The sequence below is a fragment of the Salvelinus sp. IW2-2015 genome, unplaced genomic scaffold, assembly GCF_002910315.2.
Source record: "Salvelinus sp. IW2-2015 unplaced genomic scaffold, ASM291031v2 Un_scaffold8268, whole genome shotgun sequence".
In the NCBI taxonomy this organism is placed as follows: Eukaryota; Metazoa; Chordata; class Actinopteri; order Salmoniformes; family Salmonidae; genus Salvelinus; species Salvelinus sp. IW2-2015.
Window position 1 is genome coordinate 3001 of NW_019949528.1, and position 7808 is coordinate 10808.

General features: G+C 41.3%; 1 long non-coding RNA gene across 1 annotated transcript; it reads right to left on the minus strand.

The window, feature by feature from the left end:
- Positions 1 to 2663: 2663 nt before the first annotated feature.
- On the minus strand, positions 2664 to 6613 carry LOC139027203 (uncharacterized). The gene is made up of 2 exons (XR_011479269.1): positions 6265 to 6613; positions 2664 to 4268 (listed from the first exon to the last, which is right to left on the minus strand). It is a non-coding gene; the product is annotated as an uncharacterized lncRNA (long non-coding RNA).
- Between the last annotated feature and the right edge of the window lie 1195 nt (positions 6614 to 7808).

Consider the following 7808-nt stretch of genomic DNA (forward strand, 5'->3'; position numbering starts at 1 on the left):
CACCGGGAGATTTGTCTTTCTTCGTTTGAAGTAATATGCGAAAATATCACAAAGTTCACCGTGGAAAGAACAAATTACAGTCAGATAACAGTGTTTTGATATAGGTCAGCCTTATCTAATCCCATTGATAGAAATACACGCTACAGGTGATCATAATCTATTTAGCAAGAGAGACCTGTTGTAATACTACAACAAAGATCGCAGATTAGGCTGCTTACCTTACGGGTTTGGTTTGGTAAGGTTGTCATGTTTCTACCTGGTAGGGACAGTATTTATATTGTCTTGGAGACTCATTGTGGTTCCTTTCTCTGCATTCAGGTCAATCCGCGGGTATCCCCCCTCCCTTCCGGCCTCCCTACCTTACACCGAATTGCAAAAACTACAACAAAAAATAACATATTAGGCAGCAAAAAAAAGGAAGTTGATTTATGGAACAAAAATATGACATAAGCATAAATAAATGTGTGTTCCACGTCATTCATTAAAAAGAGAACTGATGGCCAAGGTTCTGGATGTTGTGCCTACGTCACCCAGTTAATTCATATTTGAACTGATTGCGTCAGTTTTGTTCTCCTCAAGTGGTTTAGGATGCTGGAACACCCGATAGAATAAGTGTATAACGCTAACTGTAAAATTCCCCTTGATGAAATGAATATATGACAACACTGCAAACAGATCAACCGTTGAGGCCCAGGCTCTACACACATCATGATGTTTACAGTAGATCATATCCCGCAGTCCAAATGGCCCCCTAATTCCTCTATAGTGCACTACTTTTTGACAGGGCCCATAAGGCTCTGGTCAATAAGTAGTCCACTATGTAGTGAATAGGGTACCATTTGGGACTTTCCCCAATAAAGGAGAGCTGGTGCACTTGAGACAGATTGAGGCAGATTTCACACAGGAGTTGCCAAGTGGACCCTCTGAGAGCTTGGTTCCATCCAAATGGCACCCTATTCCCTATGTAGTGCACTACTTTTGAACAGGGCCCATAAGGCTCTCTGGTCAGAAGTAGGTGCACTATATAAGGAATAGGGGTGCCATTTGGGACACTACCTTTGTTCAGCCATAGAGGAAACCACTAGGCTCTTTCACAACTCAGGGCATTTTCCCTGTTATTTGGCAGGAGGGGGAGCAACTATCCTCAAACACAGCGGACGTTTTTTGTTTTTAAGCAGACCAGTGTCGGCCATATTGTTCCATGTGTTATCTTTTCATGCGTCATTTACGGAGTACCATGTCATACAACATTGAAATGGGCATGAGGATAAACCAGTGTGTTTTCACTGAGCCAACCATCATGGGCTGTTACCTGGTTATATTACCTGATGACTGTTACCTGGGTATGTCAGACCAACCATGGTTCTTCCTGGTAAATGACCTGTAACCTGGGTATCTCAGACCAACCATGGTTCCTTCCTGGTAAAGGACCTGACTGTTACCTGGGTATGTCAGACCAACCATGGTTCCTTCCTGGTAAATGACCTGTTACCTGGGTATGACAGACCAAACCATGGTTCCTTCCTGGTAAATGACCTGTACCTGGCTATGACAAGACCAACCATGGTTCCTTCCTGGTAAATGACCTGTTACCTGGGTATGTCAGACCAACCATGGTTCTTGGTCAAAAGTATGCCATCAGAAGGTATTCATAGCTCTTGACTTGTAGCATGTTTTGTTGCGTTACAGCCTGAATTCAAAGTGAATTAAAGTATTTTGTTTCTCACACATCTATCCCAAATGACAAAATTAAAACATGTTTTTAGACATTTTGCAGATTTATTGAAATGAAATACAAAAATATCAAACTTACATAAGTATTCACACCTCTGAGTAAATACATGTTGAAATCAGCGATTACAGCTGTGAGTCTTTCTGGGTGCGTCTCTGAGAGCTTTGCACACCTGGATGTTACAACATTTACAATTCTTAAAAATCTGTCAAGTTGGTTGTTGATCATTGCAAGATATAGCCATTTTCAAGTCTTGCCAGAGATTTCCAAGCCGATTTAAGTCAAAACTGTAACTAGGCAACTCAGGAACATTCAATGTCATCGTGGTAAGCAACTCCAGTGTATATTGACCTTGTTGTTGTAGGTTACTGTCCTGCTGAAAGGTGCATGGATCTCCCAGTGTCTGGTGGAAAGCAGACTGATCCAGGTTATCCTCTAGGATGACATTTTTATCCTAAAAAACTCCCTAGTTCTGTGCCGATGACAAGCATACCCATAACATGATGCAGCCACCATCATGCTTAAAAATATGAAGAGTGGTATTCATTGATGTGATGGATTTGCCCTGAACATAACACTTTGTATTCAAGACAAAGTTTTTTTTTGCAGTATTACTTTAGTGCCATATTGCAAACAAGGTGCATGTTTTTGAATATTTTTTATTCTGTACAGGCTTCCTTCTTTTCCCTCTGTGATTTAGGTCGGTATTGTGGAGTAACTACAATGTTGTTGATCCATCCTCAGTTTTCTCCTATCACAGCAATTCAACTCTGTAACTGTTTTAAAGTCATCATTGGCCTCTTTGTGAAATCCCCGAGCAGTTTCCTTCCTCTCCGGCAACTGAGTTAGGAAGGACGCCTGTATCTTTGTAGTGACTAGGTGTATTGATACACCTTCCAAAGTGAAATAAATAACTTCACAATACTCAAAGGGTTATTCAATGTCTGCTTTTATTTATTTCTACCCATCTACCAATAGGTGCCCTTCTTTGCGAGGCATTGGAAAACCTCCCTGGTCTTCGTGGTTGAATCTGTGTTTGAAATTCCCTGCTCGACTGATGGACCTTACATATGTATGTGTGGGGTACAGAGATGAGGTAGTCATTTAAAAATCATGTTTAAACACTATTATTGCACACAGAGTGAGTCCATACAATTCTTATGTCACTTGTTAAGCACATTTTTACTCCTGAACTAATTTAGCCTTGCCATAACAAAGGGGTTTGAATACTTATTTACTCAAGACATTTCAATTTTTAATTTGTATAAATTCAAATTCTACTATGACATTATGGGGTATTGTGTGTTGGGACAGTGACACACAATCTCAATTTAATCCATGTTAAACTCACGCTGCAAGACAACAAAATGTGGAAAAAGTCAAGGGGTGTGTATATCTTCTGAGGGCTCTGTTAAAGGACTAGGGTGCTATTTGGGAAGCAGTCAATCACATGTTGATTAAATGAAGCACGTACATCATCTACGGAACAACAATAACACAGTGAATTACTACAAACTTTATTCTATGTACACAAAGTCAATGAGATAGCTAATGGTGTCACGCCCTGACCTTAGAGAGCCTTTTTATGTCTCTAGTTGGTTTGGTCAGGGTGTGATTTGGGGTGGGCATTCTATGTTTTATTTTCTATGTTTTTTTTGTATTTCTATGTTTTGGCCGGGTATGGTTCTCAATCAGGGACAGCTGTCTATCGTTGTCTCTGATTGAGAACCATACTTTGGTAGCCCTTCTTCCCTTCCTTTGGTTGTGGGAAGTTGACTTTGATTAGAGGCATCATAGCCTATGTTAAGATTCACGGTCGTTTCTTTGTTTTTTTGGCGACATTTACCTAAAGAAACAAAAACGTACGCTCACCACGCTGCACCGTGGTCCACTTCTGTTGACGGCCGTGACACATGGATACGGACTGCTCCAACATTTATTTAATAATTTCCTATCAACAGTTGTTGTATTCAAACACACAGTGCATCTCTTATTCAAACCCATACAACATGTTTCAATTGCATCAATGTTGATTCGTAGTAGCAGTGGTAGTGCATAATTCACGTTCCAACAAGGATAGTGTATCAAGAAATATATGAACAATCGATAATACAGTAAAAATATCAATTACAATAAAATCGATAATACAGTAAAAAGATCAATTACAATAAAAAAAAGTAGTTCTCCATATAAAATACTAAATCATTTAAAATAAATATAAAACCTAGTTCTTTACACTTCATTCAATACATTATTACAAAACATGTGAACTAAATTCATATCGGATTAGGGTGCTGTTTAGGACATAGTATGTGTCAGTGGTGTTATCTCTTCCCCCAGAAGTCACCCTTCCTCCTCTTAACAGTAGTGCACTACATAGGGAATAGGGTTCCATTTGGAATACATTGTGAGGGGGGGGGTCACTTCTTCCTGTTATCTCTCCCCCCAGAAGTCACCCTTCCTCCTCTGGGCTCGGTCCAGGACCTGGGAGGCCATGGAGCAGGACGCTGCTGACCTGGATGAGATCTGGGACATCCTGTCATCTGGAGGGTCACCAAGGGTCAGGGGTCAGAGGTTAGCCAGGTCGGGGAGAGAGTGATCAGCTGACTCAGCTGTCCTTTGTTTTATGTCATGGAGATATTGAAGCAAATGTCTCATTTTATTTAGTGTAAGAGGGGGTGTCACTTCCCTTGTATCAAGACTTTAACACTGAAATTACCCCTGAGCCTGACTGTAACACTGAAATTACCCCTGAGCCTGACTTTAACACTGAAATTACCCCTGAGCCTGACTGTAACACTGAAATTACCCCTGAGGCCTGCCTTAACATGAAATTACCCCTAAGCCTGACTTTAACACTGAAATTACCCCTAAGCCTGACTTTTAAACACTGAAATTTACCCTTAGCCTGCTTTAACACTGAAATTACCCCTAAGCCTGCCTTTAACACTGAAATTACCCCTAAGCCTGCCTTTAACACTGACATGACCCTGAGCCTGACTTTAACACTGAAAATTACCCTAAGCCTGCCTTTACACTGAAATTACCCCTAAGCCTGCCTTTAACACTGACATTACCCCTGAGCCTGACTTAAACACTGAAATTGCCCTGAGCTGACTGTATAACACTGAAATTACCCCTGAGCCTGCCCTTTAACACTGAAATTACCCCTACAGCTGCCTTTAACACTGAAATTACCCCTGAACCCTGATTTAACACTGAAATTACCCCTAAGCCTGCCTTTAACACTGAATTACCCCTAGCTGCTTTAACACTGAAGATCACATCAGCCTAGGTTAGTCTACTTGTGATAAACTGAGCTTTAACTTATCCAGAAGTCCAGGACATACTACAAAACAGGGTAAAGTAGTTAAGCCAGATAAAAAATAAAATATATTTATAAGCCTGAAATGGGCATGTCTAATTGATTCAACAACCAAAACCACATCTAAGTTTAGGTTTCTAAATGAACCAGAAAATGTACATTTATCAGACGAATGTGAAGAAGCTTGTTGCTGCTACATTACCTTCATTTTATCAGACTAATGTGAAAAGCGTGTTTTGCTGCTACATTTACCTTCATTATCAGACTAAATGTCAAGAAGCTTGTTGCTGCTACATTACCTTCATTACAGACTAATGCGAAGAAGCTTGTTTCTGCTACATTACCTTCATTATCAGACTATTGTGAAGAAGCTTGTTTGCTGCCTACTTACCTTCATCATCAGACTAATGTTGAAGAAGCTTGTTGCTGCTACATTACCTTCATTATCAGACTAATGTGAAGAGGCTTGTTCGTGCTTACATTACCTTCATTATCAGACTAATGTGAAAGAACCTTGTTGCTGCTACATTACCTTCATTATCAGACTAATGTGAAGAAGCTTGTTGCTGCTACATTACCTTCATTATCAGACTAATGTGAAGAAGCTTGTTGCTGCTCATTACCTTCATCATCAGACAATATGAAGAAGCTTGTTGCTGTCTACATTACCTTCATCATCAGACTAATGTGAAGAAGCTTGTTGCTGCAACATTCCTTCATCATAACTAATGTGAAAGAGGCTTGTTTGTGCTACATTACTTCATCATCAGACTAATGTGAAGAAGCTTGTTGCTGCTACATTACCTTCATCATCAGACTAATGTGAGGCTTGTTGCTGCTACATTCCTTCATTATCAGACTAAGTGAAGAAGCTTGTTGCTGCTACATTACCTTCATTATCAGACTAATGTGAAGAAGCTTGTTGCTGCTACATTTACCTTCATCATCAGACTAATGTGAAGAAGTTGTTGCTGCTACATTACCTTCATTATCAAGACTAATGTGAAGAAGCTTGTTGCTGCTACATTACCTTCATCATCAGACTAAGTGAAGAAGCCTTGTTGCTGCTACATTACCTCATCATCAGACTAATGTGAAGAAGCTTGTTGCGGCTACATACCTTCATCATCAGACTAAATGTGACGAAGCTTGTTGCTGCTACATTATTCATCATCAGACCTAATGTGAAGAAGCTTGTTGCTGCTACATTACCTTTTCATCATCAGTTCCACAGGCCACCACCAGGACACAGCAGCAGCTCAGACGTCCTCAGGCCTAATTACCGTGGAGTAGAGAAGACAATGGACACCTGTTCTGTTTGTTGTTGTTTGTTGTTTAGGGGGTACATGTAAATGGCTAGATAAACAGTACATTTTAGCGTTCCATGTTATTACACGATGCAAAATACTGCTGCAGTTATAGTCTGTTGTCTTTCCAATCACTCAATAGTAGTTTCTACACCAGGTGTTTCTTACCCAGGTGTTTCTACACCAGGTGTTTCTTACCCCAGGTGTTTCTACCCCAGTGTTTCTTACCCCAGGTGTTTTTACCCCAGGTGTTTCTACACCAGGTGTTGTTTTCTTACCCAGGTGGTTTCTGTACCCCAGGTGTTTCTACACCAGGTGTTTCTTCACCCCAGGTGTTTTCTAACTCAGGTGTTTCTTACCCCCAAGGTGTTTTCTACCTCAGGTGTTTTCTTACCCCAGGTGTTTTCTAACAGCCATGGTGTTTCTTACCTCAGGTGTTTCTAAACCCAGGTTTCTACCTCAGGTGTTTCTACCTCAAGGTGTGTTCTACTCAGGTGTTTTCTACCTCAGGTGTTTCTTACCTCAGGTGTTTCTAACCCAGGTGTTTCTAAAACTCAGGTGTTTTCTACCCCAGGTGTTCTCTAACCCCAGGTTTCTACCGAGGTGTTTTAACCCAGGTGTTTCTACCTCAGGTGTTCTTACCCGGTGTTCTTACCGCCAGGTGTTTCTACCTCAGTGTTTCTACCCAAGGTGTTTCTAACCCAGTGTTTCCACTCAGGTGTTTTTCTAAACCCCAGGTGTTCTACCTCAGGTGTTTCACCTCAGGTGTTTCTACCTCAGGTGTTTCACCTCAGGTTTTCAACCTCAGGTTTTCTAACCCAGGTGTTTCTAACCTCAGGTGTTTTCTAACCTCAGGTGTTTCTACCTAGGTGTTCTACCTCAGGTGTTTTCTTACCCCAGGTGTTTCTTAACCCAGGTGTTTCTACCTCAGGTGTTTCTAACCCCCAGGTTGTTTTTTCTACCTCAGGTGTTTCTAACCTCAGTGTTTCTACCTCAGGTGGTTTCTACCTCAGGTGTTTTTACTACTCTCAGGTGTTTCTCTACCTCAGTGTTTTTACCTAGTGTTTTTAACCTCAGGTGTTTTTCCCGGTGTTTTAACCTCAGGTGTTTTTACCTCAGGTGTTTTACTCAGGTGTAGGCCTATTATTTTGAAATAAAACTGAATGGGGGGGGTGGGGGGGTTCTGGATGGAGTCAGATGGTAGGGAGACGTGAGGAAGAGAAAGGGGTGAAGGACTCTGGGAGAGAGAAAGGGAATTCCCCCCACTTGTGATACCCTGGCATCGACTTCTGTATCTTTTGTCCTGAGGAGAAGAAGCAGCTAGAACTACAACACTAGACAATATCTGGGCTGGCGGGAAGGAATGAGGAGCGGACTACAACTCTGTTTCCTGCTCAACGTCCAGTTATGCTATTCAACAGGTAGCCTGGTGCAGATCTGTTGG